We start from the raw sequence: 23,672 nt of genomic DNA on the forward strand, positions 1-23,672 counted from the left end.
GGACATAACTTTAAGCCGATTGGAAGAAAGTATTTAGGAGGGATTTCAGAGGAAGTTCTTTATACAGAACAAGGCATGTGTGTGTGGAATATCCTGCCAGGGGTGATGGCAGGGGCAGATACATTAGGGGTATTTAAGAAATTCTTATATAGGCAATGGATGATAGAAAAAAAGGAGGACTGTGAAGTTGGATTGATCTTAAAGTAGGTTAAAAGGTCAGCACAACATCCTGGGCCAAAGGGCCATATGTTCTATGTTTTATGTAAAATGATCAAAATCATACTTCTTAAGTGCTGAATATTTAGTGACTCTAAAATTGCAAAGATTTTCTGGACTTGGATCATTCAAAATATAGAAGTCAAAGAACACTACCACACAGAAACAGGCCCCTCGGCCCATCTAGTCCATGCTGGACTGTTAATCTGCCTACTCCCATTGATCTGCACCTGGACCACGGCCCTCCATACCCCATCCACGTGCCTATCCCAACCTCTCTTAAATGTTGAAATCTAACCTGCATCCACACCTCTGCTGGCAGCTTGCTCCACACACAAGTTCACCTTGAACTTTTTAACTTTCACTCTTAACCCACGACCTCTCATGCTAGTTGCACCCAGCCTCAGTGGAAAAAGCCTGCTTCCATCTACCCTATCTATATCCCTCATAATTTTATATACTACCAAATCTCCCCTCATTCTCCTAAACACTAGGGAATAAAGTCCTAACCTATTCAACCTTTCTCCATCACTCAGGTCCTCAAGTCTTGGTAACATCCTCATAAATTTTCTCTGCACTCTTTCAATCTTATTGGTATCTTTTTATTTTAGGTAGGCGACCAGAACAATTTCGGGGAAATTACATAAAGTTATCAGGACAATACCCCTATGATGTGGGCCTTTATACCCAGGCAGATGGGCTACAAGAAGGTAGATGTTACCACAGTGAAGACCACACCTCGGAGAGGATGCTGTGGCCTTGCAGGAGTGCACTGAAGACTACCCAGATTGGCTCCTGGATTCTGGCTTAGGGTTACAAAGACAGAATCCTCAAACCAGTGCTGAATTTTAAAAAAATCATTCAGTGGTTATTTGCTCAAAGTTTTCAAGATATTAAGAACAACTTGGGTCAGTCGAAAACTGTAAAAATATAGAGAGGTTGACGGAAGGGGGTCGGGATGATGAGTCAAGACTCTTGTTAACGAGAGGTGCTGTGGAAGTTGTCCTTATCCATAGCCCACACCTGCTTCACGCATGCAGCCCCCACCCCCAGGCCCCCTTCCAGCTTCCCGAGGAAGGAGGAGTGACCAGCAGCCCGAGGTGTGGTGCAGGAGGTTTGAATAAATGACTGAGAGCCGAGCACATTAGTTACTTCCACACGGGTGTTAAAACGAAACCTTCATTGCTTTGTTAAAGACACACTGGAGCTGATCTCATGAAGCAGGTGGAATTTTGTGATAGCGGAAAAACTATAAAATCGGCCCCATTCTTTTCTCTGCCCGGTGACAGTTGTTTGGTTCTCTGGAGGTGAATAGATGAGTCTGAACAAATCCGTCCCTTACTGTCACCAGATTGTCAATACGGGAAGGTGCATTAGCCCAGGGCAGCGCAGAGGGAGGTAAGCAGATTCGGAATCGATAACACTTCTCGCATACCTCTGATAATTGGGACTACTCTAGACCAATGTTTGTACTTCCTCGAATGACTTATCAATATATTGACTATCAGTTACTCACTCCTAATTACGCTAACCCTGGATTTAAACAAACTCATTTAGACACACAACTCACTTCCAATTTCCATTGTTATTTTTCACGCCAAACATTTTCAATGGTTTTCTCCCCCCCCCGCCCCGAATGCATTTCAATTAAATAGTTTCTTGATTAAGTTAATTAGTGAAATAAATAGAGACGCTGGTGTTTCTTGGCTTTCCCTAGAGGGGCCAAGAAGAGCGAAGGCGGTGGAGACTCATATTTTGCTTTGTGTGTGTGTGTGTGGACTGGGACACTTACGGATTCAGACCCATTGAAAGCTGATTTCTTCTCTGATTGAGCTGGCTGGGGTTTAACAGAACTCCGAGCCTTTCCACAAGCAGCACACAAAGAAGGAATTCACTGTTACTACTGCTCCTTCACACCTTTGCTCTGACCGCAACAAGCAAGGTTTCCGGGTTACCAAACAAATTAATTCCACTCCCCAATACGCCAGTCCATGGCCTCCTCTAATGCCACCATGAGGCCACTCTTGGTTTGGAGGATCAACACATCATATTCCATCTGGGCCGTGAGGAATGAATATTGATTTCTCAAACTTCTGATAGTTTCTCTCCCTCTCTCTTTCCTCTCTTTTTCTGTTTGCCACTCTGGCTCCTCTCTTACCCCTTCTCTTCTCCTCTCCTGCCTATCACCTCCCTCTGGCACCCCATCTCCTTCTCTTTCTCCCATGGTCTACACACCTATCCTATCAGGTTCCTTCTTCTTCAGCCTTTTGCCTTTTCTACCTATCACCTCCCAGCTTCTCACCTTTCCCACTTTTAGCATTTACTGCTTCCTCTTCCTCCTACTTCCAATTCTGGCTTCTTCCCCACTTCCTCTCCAGTCCTGATGAAGGCTCTCAGCCTGAGACATCAACTCTTTATTCCTTTCTTTCCTCCAAAAATACTTTATTCAGAAATATTACAAAATAAAGTTATTTACATAGAAAAAAACCATTCGTTAAATCTGAGTCCTTATAAATAAAGTTATTTACAATTAATTATGCATTGACTCTCTGTTCCTATTCAAATTAAAGATGTTTACAATAAAACATTCATTGACTCTCAAACGTTAGTCAAGGATTAAAAACTTATTTACAATAAAATAAAATTATTAACGATAAACATCCAGGCATTGACTCTCATTCCTTTACCAAACTTCCTTTACGGTCTATACATTGCCAGTCACTCCTGGGGCACCATGTTGACTCATCTATCCACATCGCTGATGAGGGGTATTCTCCTCCCCACCCGACCCCTCCCACTCCGGTGGGTGATGAACCTTAAACTGTGGTCCTTCCCCAACGGGCCTTCACGGTGGCTGCACCGAGTTTGAGTGCGTCCCTCAGCACGTACTCCTGCAGCCGAGAATGTGCCAGTCGGCAGCATTCCCCCACGGACATCTCCATGTGCTGGTAGACCATCAAGTTTCAGGCCGACCAAAGAGCGTCTTTGACCGAGTTGATGATCTGCCAGCAGCACCGGATGTTGGTCTCGGTGTGCGTCCCCGGGAACAGCCTGTAGATCAGAGAGTCCTCTGTTACGCAGCTGCCGGGGATGAATCTTGACGACATCTCTTCCATTCTCTTCCACACCTTTTTCTCAACTCTTTATTCCTTGCCATAGATGCTAGCTGATCTGCTGAGTTCCTTCAGCATTTTGTTTGTGTTCTGTAACCACTGTACATGTGAAATGACTTTGTAAGTAAACATAGCAGCTGACCTGGTCTACATCAAGATGAACAGCCAATCGTTGTGATGAACAGCCAATCGTTGTGATGAACAGCCAATCATTGTAATGAACAGCCAATCATTGTGATGAACAGCCAATCGTTGTGATGAACAGCCAATCATTGTAATGACCAGCCAATCATTGTAATGAACAGCCAATCATTGTGATGAACAGCCAATCGTTGTGATGAACAGCCAATCATTGTAATGACCAGCCAATCATTGTGATGAACAGCCAATCGTTGTGATGAACAGCCAATCATTGTAATGACCAGCCAATCATTGTGATGAACAGCCAATCGTTGTGATGAACAGCCAATCATTCTGGTGAACAGCCAATCATTGTGATCAACAGCCAGTCATTGTGATGAACAGCCAGTCATTGTGGTCAACAGCCAATCGTTGTGATGAACAGTCAGTCATTGTGATGAACAGCCAATCGTTGTGATGAACAGCCAGTCATTGTGATGAACAGCCAGTCATTGTGATCAACAGCCAGTCATTGTGGTCAACAGCCAATCATTGTGATGAACAGTCAGTCATTGTGATGAACAGCCAATCATTGTGATGAACAGCCAATCATTGTGATGAACAGCCAATCATTGTAATGACCAGCCAATCATTGTGATGAACAGCCAATCGTTGTGATGAACAGTCAGTCATTGTGATGAACAGCCAATCATTGTGATGAACAGTCAGTCATTGTGATGAACAGCCAATCATTGTGATGAACAGCCAGTCATTGTGATCAACAGCCAGTCAACTGGCCCCTGTGACACTGGTGCTCGAAGCAATGTTTTCAGGACATTTGTAGGAGCCATCTGACCTGGACACCCACTCAGTTCCAAATCCGTGATGGAGATTAGGGCTGAAAATCGAGTTCTGTTCCAGATCTTCGTGCTTCTCAGAAGTTTGTTGTCAATGAAATCTGCTAAAGCATTTCCCAAAGGAGCTCTCCTCGTGAGGGACGAGGGACTCTACATGTGTGGTCTGGTCAAAGTCAGTGCTACAGGCACTGAGGCAGCAACTGTCCCAGCAAAGCCATGGTGACGACACACAGCGGCACTGAGGGAGCTCCTCACCATGGGAAGGGTGGTACTGAGGGAGCTCCTCACCATGGGAAGGGTGGTACCGAGGGAGCTCCTCACGATGGGAAGGGTGGTACTGAGGGAAATCCTCACCATGGGAAGGGTGGTACCGAGGGCGCTCCTCATAATGGGAAGGGTGGTACCGAGGGAGCTCCTCACCATGGGAAGGGTGGTACTGAGGGAGCTCCTCACCATGGGAAGGGTGGTACCGAGGGAGCTCCTCACCATGGGAAGGGTGGTACTGAGGGAGCTCGTCACCATGGGAAGGGTGGTACCGAGGGAGCTCCTCACCATGGGAAGGGTGGTACTGAGGGAGCTCCTCACCATGGGAAGGGTGGTACTGAGGGAGCTCGTCACCATGGGAAGGGTGGTACCGAGGGAGCTCCTCACCATGGGAAGGGTGGTACTGAGGGAGCTCCTCACCATGGGAAGGGTGGTACCGAGGGAACTCCTCACCATGGGAAGGATGGTACTGAGAGAGTTCCTCACGATGGGAAGGGTGGTACTGAGGGAAATCCTCACCATGGGAAGGGTGGTACCGAGGGAGCTCCTCACCATGGGAAGGGTGGTACCGAGGGAGCTCCTCACCATGGGAAGGGTGGTACTGAGGGAGCTCGTCACCATGGGAGGGGTGGTACTGAGGGAGCTCCTCATAATGGGAAAGGTGGTACCGAGGGAGCTCCTCACCATGGGAAGGGTGGTCCTGAGGGAGCTCCTCACCATGGGAAGGGTGGTACTGAGGGAGCTCCTCATAATGGGAAGGGTGGTACCGAGGGAGCTCCTCACCATTGGAAGGGTGGTACCGAGGGAGCTCCTCACCATGGGAAGGGTGGTACCGAGGGAGCTCCTCACCATGGGAAGGGTGGTACCGAGGGAGATCCTCACCATGGGAAGGGTGGTACCGAAGGAGCTCCTCACCATGGGAAGGGTGGTACCGAGGGAGCTCCTCACCATGGGAAGGGTGGTACCGAGGGAGATCCTCACCATGGGAAGGGTGGTACCGAGGGAGCTCGTCACCATGGGAAGGGTGGTACCGAGGGAGCTCGTCACCATGGGAAGGGTGGTACTGAGGGAGCTCCTCATAATGGGAAAGGTGGTACCGAGGGAGCTCCTCACCATGGGAAGGGTGGTCCTGAGGGAGCTCCTCACCATGGGAAGGGTGGTACTGAGGGAGCTCCTCATAATGGGAAGGGTGGTACCGAGGGAGCTCCTCACCATTGGAAGGGTGGTACCGAGGGAGCTCCTCACCATGGGAAGGGTGGTACCGAGGGAGATCCTCACCATGGGAAGGGTGGTACCGAAGGAGCTCCTCACCATGGGAAGGGTGGTACTGAGGGAGATCCTCACCATGGGAAGGGTGGTACCGAGGGAGATCCTCACCATGGGAAGGGTGGTACCGAGGGAGATCCTCACCATGGGAAGGGTGGTACCGAAGGAGCTCCTCACCATGGGAAGGGTGGTACTGAGGGAGATCCTCACCATGGGAGGGGTGGGACTGAGGGAGCTCCTCACCATGGGAAGGGTGGACTGAGGGAGCTCCTCACCATGGGAAGGGTGGTACCGAAGGAGCTCCTCACCATGGGAAGGGTGGTACCGAGGGAGCTCCTCACCATGGGAAGGGTGGTACTGAGGGAGATCCTCACCATGGGAAGGGTGGTACTGAGGGAGATCCTCACCATGGGAAGGGTGGTACCGAGGGAGATCCTCACCATGGGAAGGGTGGTACCGAAGGAGCTCCTCACCATGGGAAGGGTGGTACTGAGGGAGATCCTCACCATGGGAGGGGTGGGACTGAGGGAGCTCCTCACCATGGGAAGGGTGGACTGAGGGAGCTCCTCACCATGGGAAGGGTGGTACCGAAGGAGCTCCTCACCATGGGAAGGGTGGTACCGAGGGAGCTCCTCACCATGGGAAGGGTGGTACTGAGGGAGATCCTCACCATGGGAAGGGTGGTACTGAGGGAGATCCTCACCATGGGAAGGGTGGTACCGAGGGAGATCCTCACCATGGGAAGGGTGGTACCGAAGGAGCTCCTCACCATGGGAAGGGTGGTACTGAGGGAGATCCTCACCATGGGAAGGGTGGACTGAGGGAGCTCCTCACCATGGGAAGGGTGGTACTGAGGGAGCTCCTCACCATGGGAAGGGTGGTACTGAGGGAGATCCTCACCATGGGAAGGGTGGTACTGAGGGAGCTCGTCACCATGGGAAGGGTGGTACTGAGGGAGATCCTCACCATGGGAGGGGTGGGACTGAGGGAGCTCCTCACCTTGGGAAGGGTGGACTGAGGGAGCTCCTCACCATGGGAAGGGTGGTACCGAAGGAGCTCCTCACCATGGGAAGGGTGGTACCGAGGGAGCTCCTCACCATGGGAAGGGTGGTACTGAGGGAGATCCTCACCATGGGAGGGGTGGGACTGAGGGAGCTCCTCACCATGGGAAGGGTGGACTGAGGGAGCTCCTCACCATGGGAAGGGTGGTACTGAGGGAGATCCTCACCATGGGAAGGGTGGTACTGAGGGAGATCCTCACCATGGGAAGGGTGGTACCGAGGGAGCTCCTCACCATGGGAAGGGTGGTACCGAGGGAGATCCTCACCATGGGAAGGGTGGTACTGAGGGAGATCCTCACCATGGGAAGGGTGGTACCGAGGGAGCTCCTCACCATGGGAAGGGTGGTACCGAGGGAGATCCTCACCATGGGAAGGGTGGTACTGAGGGAGATCCTCACCATGGGAAGGGTGGTACCGAGGGAGCTCCTCACCATGGGAAGGGTGGTACTGAGGGAGATCCTCACCATGGGAAGGGTGGTACCGAGGGAGCTCCTCACCATGGGAAGGGTGGTACTGAGGGAGATCCTCACCATGGGAAGGGTGGTACTGAGGGAGATCCTTACCATGGGAGGGGTGGGACTGAGGGAGCTCCTCACCATGGGAAGGGTGGTACTGAGGGAGCTCCTCACATGGGAGGGGTGGTACTGAGGGAGCTCCTCACCATGGGAGGGGTGGTACTGAGGGAGCTCCTCACCATGGGAGGGGTGGTATTTCACCTCTGTCTGCAGTCAGCGCCATTTTCAGACGGGATGTTGATCTCATGGCTTCTGTCCAGTGGTTGTGGAAGGTGGGTTGAAAGTAATGACCAGAGGGAATTCTTCCTGAACTATCCCCAAGCACCATCAATAAAACAAAACGTGCGGGGTACCTAACTGCTGTTCACGGGATTGCACGTCAGAATACTGCCTTGGAAGGACATGTTGGTCTAGAAATGAATATTCCTCCTTTCCATGTGTCTATTATTCTTTTTCTCTCTCTCTACTGGCTCTGCAACCATTATTCTCAGCATAGGGAGTAGTACACTCTCCCCATTACATCATGGGCCCATCCCTCACTCCAATCGATGGGATCTACAGGAGGTTCTGTCTCAAGAACATCTATCATCAAATGTCCTCATCATCCAGGACATGCCCTCTTCTCACAGCTACCATTGAGCAGGAGGTACAGAAGCCTGAAATCACACACCACCAGGTTCAGAAAGTTGGCAAGTTATAGGCTGTGTAGGAAGGAGGGGCGAGGTTGATCACGGAATGGGTTTATATTTGTTGGTATAACATCGTGGACTGAAGGACCTGTACTGTGTTGAAGTGAAAGTACCCAAATCATACAGGCCGCATTGCTGTCTGGTACAGGTTTGGTGGGGGGGGAAGGTCGAGCACTGCACAGGATCGAAGAGGCTACAGATGTTAAATTACCCAGCTTCCGTCAAGGGTACTAGCCTCCATAGTATATCCAAGACAACTTCAAGGAGCGGTGCCTCAGAAAGGACCCCTACCACCTGGGGCGTGCCTTTTCATTGTTACCATCAGGTAGGAGGTACAGAAGCCTGAAGGCACACACTCAGCGATTCAGGAACAGCTTCTTCCCCTCCGCCATCCGATTCCTAAATGGACATTGAACCCTTGAACACCACCTCACTTTTTAAAAATATTATTCCTGTTTTTGCACTATTTTTAATTTAACTGTTTAATATACATATATATACTTGCTGTAATTTACTTACATTTTTTTCTGTATCATCATTAATTGAATCGGACTGTGGCTGCAGAGCTAATAAGTTTCACGACACTTGCCAGTGATATTAAACCTGATTACCTTTCCATTGACCATTTTGACTACCTTGCTCTAAAATGGACTTCTTAAGTTTTCTTGTAAAAATATGCATCGCTTATGATTAGTTTATGTGTTTTGTGTACCTATAGGATGGTGCAGATAGGTTTTTCATTGCATCTGTGTACACACTTACTTGTGTTTATGACAATAAACTCAGCTTTGACTTTGACTTTGACAGGTTGTAACCTGAAACTCTTCTGCTTTTGAACTCTGTGGTAGTGGCCTGTTGAACGGTAGTGACTCGTTTGGTTGCCATAGTGCCCTGCATTCAAGTCAGTTCCTGTTTGTATCTGTCTCTTCCTGTTTGGGTCTGCCACTGAGTAAACCCGGAATCATGGGGTAGGCTGATGGAGCCTGTCTGTTGGTGCTCTTCATTTACAATTCCTGGGTATCATTTATGCCTTTCAATTATAAATTCACATCGCAGTTGTCTATATGTGATGCTGATTTATCTGTTTGAGGTTAATTAGCATTAACTTTCTCATGTATAAAGTTTATCCGATGCCAGTAACACATTATGTTTGATATTTTCATCTATATGCAACATATAAAATATCCTTTAAGCTTTAAAACCTTAGTTTTATGTTAGCATATTTGAATATAAACTCGGTGGCCACTTTTTTAGCTACTGAGTGTATGTTCATGGTCTTCTATTGCTGTAGCCCATCCACTTCACGTTCTGTGTTCAGTGATGCTATTCTCAACACTGCTGTTGTAGGCAGGGTTATATGAGGTACTGTCACCTTCTGGTCATCTTGAACCAGTCTGACTGTTCTCCTCTGACTTTCCTCATTCACAAGACACTTTTTCCCACAGAAACACCACTCACTGGATTTTTTTTGTTGCTTTTTGCACCATTCTCTCTGATCTCTAGAGCCTGTTGTCTGTGAAAACCCAAGGAAATCAGCATATCCTGAGATTCTCAAACCACTCCGTCTGGTGCCAACAATCATTCCACGGCCAAAGTCACTTAGATCACATCTCTTCCCCGTTCTGATGTTTGGTCTGAACAACAACTGAACCTCTTGACCATGTCTGCATGCTTTTATGCATTGAGTTGCTGCCACGTGATTGGCTGATTAGATATTTATACCAACAAGCAGGTGTACAGGTAATAAATTGGCCTCTGAGCGCATGTATTGAAGTTTCGATGTACATGTGACATATAAGGCTAATCTTTAATCTTTAAAATCTTAACCTTTAAATTAGTGCATTTGAATATAAAAGTTAGTTTTGATCTGGGAAAATGTTGGCTGCTTGGATCTCACTTTGTTGTTTCTATTATTCAAGTTCATAGAATTTTACAAATCGGTACAGGACTTCAGCCTATGAAGTGCCGACATGTTGACCTACTCCAAGATCAATCTAACCCTTCCCTCCCACATAGCTCTTTTTTCTATCATCCACCTGCCTATCAAAGAGTTTCTAAATGTCTCTAATGTGGCAGTGGCAAATCTTTCAGGCAAAGAGAGGGCTCTACTATTTGAACTAATACCTCAGCATTCCTCAGTTCCCCAAGAGGAGAGGAGGAGTTTGGTGAATCAGAATACATTACCACAGTCGGCTGTGCAGGCCAAGTCATTGGGCATATTTAACGTGGGGGTAGATTGGTTCTTGATTAGAAAGGGCATCAAACATTACAGGGGCAAAAGCAGGAGTATGGTGCTGAGAGGGATAATACATCGGCCATGATGGAATGGTGGAGCAATTCCGACGGGCGGAATGGCTTAATTCTGCTGCCATGTCTTAATGGTTTTAGGGTCTGAATTAAGCTCCAGTCCTGTGGAGCAGGCTGCGGCCAGTAGAGGGCAGTGATACACCACATTACCGCAGGGTTTGGCCACAAGGCGGTTGTAACGTCAGGTCAAAGGAACACACAGGTCTGCAGAGTTATTCACTTCAGAACCTTTACAAGCTGGACACAACCGATCTATTAAACCTTTCTGAAATTCCACTTTCTGGATAAAGTCGGGCAGAGATGAGATGCATGGTCTTATTAAACTTTATAGGGCAGAACGAGGGTGCACGACTCATGAGGCCTGGACTGACTCATTGAAAGAGTCTGTGATGTTTCCTACAAATTTATCTCCATAAATATTAATCATTTTGAAAACAATGGTTTTTAATATCAGAAACACTAAACTATATTGTTGCTATTCCTAATGATTAAAAGTTGTGTCCGTGGTGTGTGAGGCAGTGCTGGGGGAAGGAAGGGATGGAGCATTGCATTGGTGTGACCCTCACTGTGGAGATTCAGTCAGGCTCTCTCTCTCTGAGGTGACTGCTGTTTCAGCTTGAGATGCCAAATGAAAGATTTTGTGTAAAAGCTGTGTTTAATAATATTTATTCAGAAGGTGGAGAGGCTTGAAATAGTTTGTCTCCGCAGCGCTCTGGGATCATGACCGAGGGCCGAGGTGATTTCTGGTATAATTCGCTGCAGGGTTTGCAGGAGCGTGTGGACAAAGTGTGAATTTTAAACTTTCCGCTGTGATTTTTTTTCCAATCACAGAGAAAGTGTTGCTTCTAATGTTTTGATCATTTTACTGAAATGGGGTGGAAGAAGTCAGTGATTGGTTTGACAGTGTGTGACAGGTGATTATGTAGATTGAGGATGGAAATAGACAGTAGGCTCTGGGCTCCGAGTGCTGAGAGCGTCTGTGAACCAAGGCTGATGCGAGAGGGCACAGGGCAATGGGATGTCACCTCAGCACGAGTCAGAAGTAGAGAGTAAACGAATCACATTGTCATTTCTGCAAACCTACTGTTGGGTTAAATTAATTTCAGGATGTTTGGAGCGTGTGAGATACCCACAACAAATACCAGCCCAGGAAATTATCCAACTGTTTCTGCTGATGGGATGAGAATGTCTGGGAAGAGGGTTAGCTGCTGCCTGCACTGAGGAATGGTATCTGAGGCTGTGCTTTCAAATAATATTGAACCTTTTTACTTTAAATGAGAAAGGTTCAGGATCGCGAAGGCTTCTGTTAGGTAATTAAATAGAAACATTTCCAAGGAGTAAGAGGTTGAGGTCCCAGAGGATACGGATGAAGGGCACAGAGGGGAGAGGAGGAGGTTTCCGATAAGTGGGTGTGAACTTGGACCCGTTGCCCAGAGAGGCAGTGGGAGCATTTTAACAGGAACTCGCCACAGAATGTTGGAGAAATACTTGAGAAAGGCCACATTTGCTGGGCCACGGGGTGGGGAGGAGTGACCCAGGGTAGGTATGGTAGACTGAGGGACTGCCTGAGTCCATGAAATGACGTGTCCCAGTCCCTGCATCATTTTACATCCACCTGTAGTCCAGTGTACAGCTGCATCACGTCAGAACCAGCTTCACAGGGCAGTACCCACCACCCCCAGAGTCAGGGAGGGTCACACTGCGGGAAGGACAGTACTGAGGGAGGGTCACACTGTTGGGGGGCTGTACTGAGGGAGGGTCACTGTGCGAGGGACATACTGCGGGAAGGACAGTACTGAGGGAGGGTCACACTGCGGGAAGGACAGTACTGAGGGAGGGTCACACTGTTGGGGGGCTGTACTGAGGGAGGGTCACTGTGCGAGGGACATACTGCGGGAAGGACAGTACTGAGGGAGGGTCACACTGCGGGACGGGCAGTTCTGAGGTTACACTGTGAGAGGGCATACTGTTGAATGGGTGGTACGTACTGAGAGTGCCACACTGTTGGGTGCGGCAGTATTGAGGGATTGTCACACTGTGGGAGGGGTGGAGGGTGTTAGTGAGGGAATGCTGTACTGTGCAGGGGAGATAATGTGACACCATTTTACAGAAGAGTTGGTAGATTGACCCCATTATTTGGGGGCTGTTATTCATTGATCATTTCTCATGCTGATGTATGGGATCTTGCTGTGTACACACACTGGCGGGCTCGTTTCTTGCTGTATAACAGTAACCCGACATCAACAACGCTGTCCAGGCTGAGTCACCCCGAGAGGAATTGATAGGTCCGACCGAAGTGCCAATTCTTTGATTTTTTCTCCCCCCGGGATTCAGGTGGAGGTTTCTGAGTTCTGTAAGAAAGGCACGTGGCGTCTCACGAGAGGACGGCTTCACGGTGAAGTAGCTGGAAAAACAAAGGCCTTCACCCAAGTGCGGTGAGCCAACTCTCCGGCCGAGTTGGCCGTCAGTAGCTAACCTCACTGTGACCTTTCCGATGGGCTCGCGTTACAGCTCTCTGTGACAGGGGCTGGTGGCTGGCTCACTGACTGCATTCATTAGCTTGGATGTATTATTTACAAGAGTCTCTGAGCTTGGCAGATACTGTTTCCATTGTGAGAGGCTGCACAAGGTAGGAGCGTGGAAGTCTGCGCGGTGACAGGCAGCGACAGCTCCCCTTACTCCGTGCCAGATGATACCTAGATCAATTGACAGAATGACACTCGGCCGGAAAGGGTTAAATTGTGGGGCTCGGTCTTTTCCTCCACCGAGTTGGAGCATCTATGATTAACGCATTTGATCGGTTTGAGAGGCCTGGGAGAGAGCCGGGGTTTACGGGGGGTGGGGGGGCAGGATCTCAAAAGGGAGCCTAAAAAACCCCCACAAAGCAAGGAAGTCAGGGGGAATCTCAAAGGAGAGACTGAGGGGTTTTTACAGGAATTGCAGCCAAGGTGGAGATATAGCTGAAAGGTGGGTAAGTGTCGGGCATCTGTGAACAAATGCCATGAGTTCAAAGTTCAAAAGAATGTGAGGTGCTCATGTGATTGGAGAGGAGGGTTGACAAGATGGGCACTGTCTGTAAAGGGGCCGTCTACATATGGAGGGTGTTTCACAACAAGGCAGGCAGGCTCCACTTCCTCTCTCAGAAGGTGTGAATCTATGACATTCTCTACCAGAGAGAGTTGTGGAGCCAATGCCATTGAATGCCGAACATCTCAGCTACAGGAACCGAAGGGTAGGTGGGTAATGGCCATGCCTCGGTCAGCAGTTGTATTGCTGGATGAACGGGACTGAAGGACTAAGTGGCCTCTGTTTGCTCCTGGCTCTCAGACTCTACCCTTAACCTGTGACACCCTAACCTGTGTCACCTTAACCTGTGTCACCTTAACCTGTGACACCTTAACTGTGACACCCTAACATGTGTCACCCTAACCTGTGACACGCTAACCTGTGACACCCTAACCTGTGTCACCCTAACCTGTGTCACCTTAACCTGTGACACCCTAGCCTGTGACACCCTAACCTGTGACACCCTAACCTGTGTCACCCTAACCTGTGTCACCTTAACCTGTGACACCCTAACCTGTGTCACCTTAACCTGTGTCACCTTAACATGTGTCACCCTAACCTGTGACACCCTAACCTGTGTCACCCTAACCTGTGTCACCTTAACCTGTGACACCTCAACTGTGACACCCTAACTTGTGTCACCGTAACCTGTGTCACCTCAACTGTGACACCCTAACCTGTGTCACCCTAACCTGTGTCACCTTAACCTGTGACACCCTAACCTGTGTCACCTTAACCTGTGACACACTAACCTGTGTTACCTTAACCTGTGTCACCTTAAATGTGACACCCTAACCTGTGACACCTTAACCTGTGACACCCTAACCTGTGTCACCCTAACCTGTGTCACCTTAACCTGTGACACCCTAACCTGTGTCACCTTAACCTGTGTCACCTTAACATGTGTCACCCTAACCTGTGACACCCTAACCTGTGTCACCTTAACCTGTGACACCCTAACCTGTGACACCCTAACCTGTGTCACCATAACCTGTGTCACCTCAACTGTGACACCCTAACCTGTGTCACCCTAACCTGTGTCACCTTAACCTGTGACACCCTAACCTGTGACACCCTAACCTGTGTCACCTCAACTGTGACACCCTAACCTGTGTCACCCTAACCTGTGTCACCTTAACCTGTGACACCCTAACCTGTGTCACCTCAATTGTGACACCCTAACCTGTGTCACCGTAACCTGTGTCACCTCAACTGTGACACCCTAACCTGTGTCACCCTAACCTGTGTCACCTTAACCTGTGACTCCCTAACCTGTGACACCCTAACCTGTGACTCCCTAACCTGTGTCATCTCAACTGTGACACCCTAACCTGTGTCACCTTAACCCGTGACACCCTAACCTGTGTCACCCTAACCTGTGTCACCTTAACCTGTGACACACTAACCTGTGTCACCTTAACCTGTGTCACCTTAACCTGTGACACCCTAACCTGTGTCACCTTAACCTGTGTCACCTTAACATGTGTCACCCTAACCTGTGACACCCTAACCTGTGACTCCCTAACCTGTGTCATCTCAACTGTGACACCCTAACCTGTGTCACCTTAACCCATGACACCCTAACCTGTGTCACCCTAACCTGTGTCACCTTAACCTGTGTCACCTTAACATGTGTCACCCTAACCTGTGACACCCTAACCTGTGACACCCTAACCTGTGACTCCCTAACCTGTGTCATCTCAACTGTGACACCCTAACCTGTGTCACCTTAACCCGTGACACCCTAACCTGTGTCACCCTAACCTGTGTCACCTTAACCTGTGACACACTAACCTGTGTCACCTTAACCTGTGTCACCTTAACCTGTGACACCCTAACCTGTGTCACCTTAACCTGTGTCACCTTAACATGTGTCACCCTAACCTGTGACACCCTAACCTGTGACACCCTAACCTGTGACTCCCTAACCTGTGTCATCTCAACTGTGACACCCTAACCTGTGTCACCTTAACCCATGACACCCTAACCTGTGTCACCCTAACCTGTGTCACCTTAACCTGTGTCACCTTAACATGTGTCACCCTAACCTGTGACACCCTAACCTGTGACACCCTAACCTGTGACTCCCTAACCTGTGTCATCTCAACTGTGACACCCTAACCTGTGTCACCTTAACCCGTGACACCCTAACCTGTGTCACCCTAACCTGTGTCACCTTAACCTGTGACTCCCTAACCTGTGACACCCTAACCTGTGACTCCCTAACCTGTGTCATCTCAACTGTGACACCCTAACCTGTGTCACCTTAACCCGTGACACCCTAACCTGTGTCACCTTAACCTGTGACACCTCAACTGTGACACCCTAACCTGTGTCACCGTAACCTGTGTCACCTCAACTGTGACACCCTAACCTGTGTCACCCTAACCTGTGTCACCTTAACCTGTGACACACTAACCTGTGTCACCTTAACCTGTGTCACCTTAAATGTGACACCCTAACCTGTGACACCTTAACCTGTGTCACCTTAACCTGTGACACCCTAACCTGTGTCACCTTAACCTGTGTCACCTTAACATGTGTCACCCTAACCTGTGACACCCTAACCTGTGTCACCCTAACCTGTGTCACCTTAACCTGTGACAACCTAACCTGTGACACCCTAACCTGTGTCACCGTAACCTGTGTCACCTCAACTGTGACACCCTAACCTGTGACACCCTAACCTGTGTCACCGTAACCTGTGTCACCTCAACTGTGACACCCTAACCTGTGTCACCCTAACCTGTGTCACCTTAACCTGTGACACCCTAACCTGTGACACCCTAACCTGTGTCACCTCAACTGTGACACCCTAACCTGTGTCACCTTAACCTGTGACACCCTAACCTGTGTCACCTCAATTGTGACACCCTAACCTGTGTCACCTTAACCTGTGTCACCTTAACATGTGTCACCCTAACCTGTGACACCCTAACCTGTGTCACCTTAACCTGTGACACCCTAACCTGTGACACCCTAACCTGTGTCACCATAACCTGTGTCACCTCAACTGTGACACCCTAACCTGTGTCACCCTAACCTGTGTCACCTTAACCTGTGACACCCTAACCTGTGACACCCTAACCTGTGTCACCTCAACTGTGACACCCTAACCTGTGTCACCCTAACCTGTGTCACCTTAACCTGTGACACCCTAACCTGTGTCACCTCAATTGTGACACCCTAACCTGTGTCACCGTAACCTGTGTCACCTCAACTGTGACACCCTAACCTGTGTCACCCTAACCTGTGTCACCTTAACCTGTGACTCCCTAACCTGTGACACCCTAACCTGTGACTCCCTAACCTGTGTCATCTCAACTGTGACACCCTAACCTGTGTCACCTTAACCCGTGACACCCTAACCTGTGTCACCCTAACCTGTGTCACCTTAACCTGTGACACACTAACCTGTGTCACCTTAACCTGTGTCACCTTAACCTGTGACACCCTAACCTGTGTCACCTTAACCTGTGTCACCTTAACATGTGTCACCCTAACCTGTGACACCCTAACCTGTGACACCCTAACCTGTGACTCCCTAACCTGTGTCATCTCAACTGTGACACCCTAACCTGTGTCACCTTAGCCCATGACACCCTAACCTGTGTCACCCTAACCTGTGTCACCTTAACCTGTGTCACCTTAACATGTGTCACCCTAACCTGTGACACCCTAACCTGTGACACCCTAACCTGTGACTCCCTAACCTGTGTCATCTCAACTGTGACACCCTAACCTGTGTCACCTTAACCCGTGACACCCTAACCTGTGTCACCCTAACCTGTGTCACCTTAACCTGTGACACACTAACCTGTGTCACCTTAACCTGTGTCACCTTAACCTGTGACACCCTAACCTGTGTCACCTTAACCTGTGTCACCTTAACATGTGTCACCCTAACCTGTGACACCCTAACCTGTGACACCCTAACCTGTGACTCCCTAACCTGTGTCATCTCAACTGTGACACCCTAACCTGTGTCACCTTAACCCATGACACCCTAACCTGTGTCACCCTAACCTGTGTCACCTTAACCTGTGTCACCTTAACATGTGTCACCCTAACCTGTGACACCCTAACCTGTGACACCCTAACCTGTGACTCCCTAACCTGTGTCATCTCAACTGTGACACCCTAACCTGTGTCACCTTAACCCGTGACACCCTAACCTGTGTCACCCTAACCTGTGTCACCTTAACCTGTGACTCCCTAACCTGTGACACCCTAACCTGTGACTCCCTAACCTGTGTCATCTCAACTGTGACACCCTAACCTGTGTCACCTTAACCCGTGACACCCTAACCTGTGTCACCTTAACCTGTGACACCTCAACTGTGACACCCTAACCTGTGTCACCGTAACCTGTGTCACCTCAACTGTGACACCCTAACCTGTGTCACCCTAACCTGTGTCACCTTAACCTGTGACACACTAACCTGTGTCACCTTAACCTGTGTCACCTTAAATGTGACACCCTAACCTGTGACACCTTAACCTGTGTCACCTTAACCTGTGACACCCTAACCTGTGTCACCTTAACCTGTGTCACCTTAACATGTGTCACCCTAACCTGTGACACCCTAACCTGTGTCACCCTAACCTGTGTCACCTTAACCTGTGACACCCTAACCTGTGACACCCTAACCTGTGTCACCGTAACCTGTGTCACCTCAACTGTGACACCCTAACCTGTGACACCCTAACCTGTGTCACCGTAACCTGTGTCACCTCAACTGTGACACCCTAACCTGTGTCACCCTAACCTGTGTCACCTTAACCTGTGACACCCTAACCTGTGACACCCTAACCTGTGTCACCTCAACTGTGACACCCTAACCTGTGTCACCTTAACCTGTGACACCCTAACCTGTGTCACCTCAATTGTGACACCCTAACCTGTGTCACCTTAACCTGTGACACCCTAACCTGTGACACCCTAACCTGTGTCACCGTAACCTGTGTCACCTCAACTGTGACACCCTAACCTGTGACACCCTAACCTGTGTCACCGTAACCTGTGTCACCTCAACTGTGACACCCTAACCTGTGTCACCTTAACCTGTGACACCCTAACCTGTGACACCCTAACCTGTGTCACCTCAACTGTGACACCCTAACCTGTGTCACCCTAACCTGTGTCACCTTAACCTGTGACACCCTAACCTGTGTCACCTCAATTGTGACACCCTAACCTGTGTCACCGTAACCTGTGTCACCTCAACTGTGACACCCTAACCTGTGTCACCCTAACCTGTGACACCCTAACCTGTGACTCCCTAACCTGTGTCACCTCAACTGTGACACCCTAACCTGTGTCACCTTAACCCGTGACACCCTAACCTGTGTCACCTCAACTGTGACACCCTAACCTGTGACACCCTAACCTATGTCACCTTAACCTGTGTCACCTCAACTGTGACACCCTGACCTGTGACTCCCTAACCTGTGTCACCTTAACCTGTGACTCCCTAACCTGTGACACTCTAACCTGTGTCACCTTAACCTGTGACACTCTAACCTGTACAGTCTGATCTGAATAGGCTGATGGGATGGCTAATGTAACTGTAGCTAACACCCCCACCAAAACTGTATCCCCAATCTAAAGCACTCCCATCAACCCTAGGCAACGTCTCCATTAACCCTGAGCATCCCCACCGAGATAACCTCTGACCCTGATCCTGCCCATAAGCAACACTCCCTGACTCTCAGCCCCCTCTACTTGCAGCCCACACATTCCTACGCATACATAATCCTAAATGTGGTCCCTCCCACACTCTCATTGCACACACAAACATGTGAGAATACCTGGTACACCTCTTCCACTCTGAATAAGATAAATGATTAATGAACATAGAACTAAGAAAGGCCAATGGAGGTGGGCCAGGTTAATGAAGGCATGGACCTTTTCAAGGTGGCAGGGTCCAGTGGAGCGAGCTGCCAGTGGAAGTGATCGATATGGGTTTCATTAGAACATTTAAGAGATGTTTGGATAAGTAGATGGATAGCAAGGGTATGGAGGGCTATGGACTAAATGTGGGTCAAAGGGACTAGGCAGAATTACTGTTTGGCACAGATTAGATGGGCTGAAGGGTCTGTTTCTGTGCTGTAGTGTTTATGACTATGGTATTAAACCATTGCAGATGGCACGTTGAATGCTATTGGGGGAAACAGTATGAAGAGAGGGGGAAGAGGTGGGAGCTGGTGACGGGACAGTGCAGGCTATTGGGGTTGATTGGTATAGACTACCCTGCTGAAGGCTGCAGGATGAGAAGGTGTCCCCTGCACTGGCTCCTTTGGCACTGACACTGGTGGGTTCAGTGCTGACGTGCTGATCTGACTGGGAAGGTCCAGTCATGGAACAGCAGGAAACAAGAGAGAGGATGTATGTGGAGAAGGGGTAAGGTTGGGTTCAGTATTCCCAGGGAAGACAAGTTTTCTAAGGAAGGGGAACTAGCCCGATGAGAAGCTGGAGCAAGGTAGCAGCTCTGGTGATAGTCAGTGACACTGGTTGGTGAGAATCTCTGATTTAAAATCAACCATCAGAGTTTGCAAAGTCTCCATCCCTTGTGTGTAGAAGCGTTTTGAGCTTACTTGAACAACCCAGGACTCATTTCAAACTCCACTTCTAGTACTAGATTCTCCAAACACTGGAAATAACTTATTTATAATTTCAAAAAAAAACATTTCAGCTATGGGGAGGGATGTGGTGCTGGGATACACACCCGAAGGGCTGAGGAGTCAGAGAACCTCACAACGTTTAAGAAGAATATTTGATTTGCCAAGGTGTGGAAGAGTACGAAGCAAGCACTAGTAACTGAGGTTGGTGGGCTGGAAGAAAGGAAAACATGGCCTTATTTGTTACTTGTACATTGAGGTGTACAGTTAAATACATTGTTCATGCATCAACAACCAACACAATCCAATGACTGTGCAGGGGGCAGCCCACAACTGTCGCCACGCTTCTGATGCCAACATAGTGGCCCACAGCTCACTAACCCTAACCCGTATGTCTTTGGAATGCGGGAGGAAACCAGAGCACCCGGAGGAAACCGGAGCACCCGGAGGAAACCGGAGCACCCGGAGGAAACCAGAGCACCCGGAGGAAACCCAGGCGGTCGTGGGGAGGATGAATCAGAATCAGAATCGGGTTTATTATCTCCGGCGTGTGACGTGAAATTTGTTAACTTAGCAGCAGCAGTTCAATGCAATATATAATCCAGCAGCAAGAGAGAAAAAAATAATAACAAATAAAATAAAACATAATAATAAATAAACAAGTAAATCAATTATGTATATTGAATAGGTTATTAAAAATGTGCAAAAACAGAAATACTGTATATTAAAAGAAGTGAGGTAGTGTCCAAGATTCAATGTCCATTTAGGAATCGGATAGCAGAGGGGAAGAAGCTGTTCCTGAATCACTGAGTGTGTGCCTTCAGGCTTCTGTACCTCCTACCTGATGGTAACAGTGAGAAAAGGGCATGCCCTGGGTGCTGGGGGTCCTTAATAATGAACACTGCCTTTCTGAGACACCGCTCCCTAAAGATGTCCTGGGTACTTTGTAAGCCCAAGATGGAGCTGACTAGATTTACAACCTTCTGCAGCTTCTTTCAGTCCTGTGCAGTAGCCTCCACCCCTCCATACCAGACAGTGATGCAGCCAGTCCGAATGCTCTCCACGGTACAAATATAGAAGTTTTTGAGTAATAAAGTATAGCCGCTGTCTTGCCTTCTTTATAACTTCATCGATATGTTGGAATCAGGTCAGATCCCCAGAGATCTTGACACCCAGGAACTTGAAGCCGCTCACTCTTTCCACTTCTGATCCCTCTGAGGATTGGTATGTGTTCCTTCGTCTTATCCTTCCTGAAGTCCACAATCAGCTCTTTCCTCTTACTGACGTTGTGCCAGGTTGTTGCTGTGGCACCACTCCACGAGTTGGCATATCTCGCTCCTGTACGCCCTCTCATCACCACCTGAGATTCTACCAACAATGGTTGTATCGTCAACAGATTTGTAGATGGTATTTGAGCAATACCTAGCCACACAGTCATGTGTATAGGGAGAGTAGAGCAGTGGGTTAAGCACTCACCCCTGAGGTGCGCCATTGTTGATCGTCAGCGAGGAGGATATGTTATCATCAATCCGCACAGACTGTGGTCTTCTGGTTAGGAAGTCCAGGATCCAATTACAGAGGGTGGTACAGAGGCCCAGGTTTAGCAACTTCTCAATCAGGATTGTGGGAATAATGGTATTAAATGCTGAGCTATAGTTGATGAACAGCATCCTGACGTAGATGTTTGTGTTGTCTAGGTGGTCTAAATCCATGTGGAGAGCCATGGAGATTGTGTCTGCCATTGACCTAGTGTGACAATAGGTAAATTGCAATGAGTCCAGGTCCTTGCTGAGGCAGGAGTTCAGTCTAGTCAGGACCAACCTCTCAAAGCATTTCATCACTGTCGATGTGAGTGCTACTGGGTGATAGTCGTTAAGGCAGCCCACATTGCTCTTCTTGGGCACTGGTATAATTGCTGCCTTTTTGAAGCAAGTGGGAACTTCCACCCGTAGCAGTGAGAGGCTGAAAATGTCCTTGAATACTCCTGCTAGTTGGTTGGTACAGGTTTTCAGAGCCTTACCAAGTACTCCATCGGGACCTTGCGCTTTGCAGTGGTACACTATCTTTAAAGACAGCCCAACATCAGCCTCTGAGACAGAGATCACAGGATCATCAGGTGCAGCAGGGATCTTCACAGCTGTAGTTGTGTTCTCCCTTTCAAAGCGGGCATAGATGTGTTGAGTTCATCTGGTAGTGAAGCATCGCTGCCATTCATGCTATTGGGTTTTGCTTTGTAGGAAGTAACATCTTGCAGTCTCTGTGGAGTTGCCGTGCATCTGATATCGCCTCCAACCCTGTTCGAAATTGTCCCTTTGCCCTTGAAGTGGCCCTCCGCAAATCGTACCTGGTTTTCTGGTACAGGCCTGGGTTGCCAAACTTTAATGTTACAAATCTAGCCTTCAGCAGACAATGTACCTCCTGGTTCATCCACGGCCTTACAAACTCTTTACACTCAGCCGTGGGATTTGAAACCAAATCACTGATGGCTGACGTTGTAAAGCACGCTACTTACCACCACATTACCACGTTTGTTAAAGGACCTGATTCTGGCTGTGTGACTCTATAACTGACAGTAGGTGCTGTTGCAAGGTGGAAGTGAGACTGCCTGAGATGGGGCTGTAGAGGTGGATCGGATGAAGTAGGATTGGGAAGGTGAGGCTGTTGGTGACGGCATTGGAGAGGCGAGGGTGGGAGGTGTAATACCAACAGAAAACAAACATCTTCATTAGACCTTGTTAACATGAATTTGCGAATTCAATCCCAGCATCTCAAGAGTGTAGATCCTGAGTCTACAGCAGTATTTCTTTCTGGGAAGCTGGCCTGAATCGGTTCCTCCACAGCCTCCCACAGGAACCACGTTAGTCTCAGGCCATCAGGAGAGCGTCAACAGAACATTACAAACCATCTGCTGCTTAAATACCATTTACATCCTCGATCCCAATATTTACAGAGCATGGATTAGCTCTCTGCCAGGCGATGAAGGGGTGTCGTAGTGGGGGGTATTTTATCAGGCTAATTAGTAGTAGGCACCTGTTTTATTGCCATATAGTTGGCAAAGAGAATGGGCACAGACTCTCGACAACTGCTCTGAAGACAGTCGATCATTTGGAATTTGTTGACGTGACGACTGATATCCCAACGAGGCTGAGCTTGTGATCGGAACTGGGTTGGGCAGTTAAAAGTACGGAGTATGGGAATGGAGCCAAAGGTGATTTGGAGGAGTTAGGAGCCTGCGATTTGTGAGTAAAGGCAGTGCAGGGATATTGAGAGGATGTACACAAAGGCATTGGTGGTAATTCACCTTCCTTCACAGTACGACGCTGCTGCAGTCTTTGCAAGACGCTATCAAGGATCAACTTTATCCATTTACATGTGTCAGGAATTTGCTGCGGTGTGTTGGCGCACCACACCATAAAAGTGATAACATTCAACAATTACACAGAATGAAGAATTACACAAGAATCAACTTAGCAGTACAGATATGGAATAAAATGTGCATAAATACATATACCAGCATGTATTTACAATGTAAACAGCAAAGTGTTTACAGTGCAGGGCAGTGGCTGAGGTAATAGAT

The sequence above is a fragment of the Hemitrygon akajei genome, chromosome 2 (genome assembly GCF_048418815.1).
Source record: "Hemitrygon akajei chromosome 2, sHemAka1.3, whole genome shotgun sequence".
Lineage (NCBI taxonomy): Eukaryota > Metazoa > Chordata > Chondrichthyes > Myliobatiformes > Dasyatidae > Hemitrygon > Hemitrygon akajei.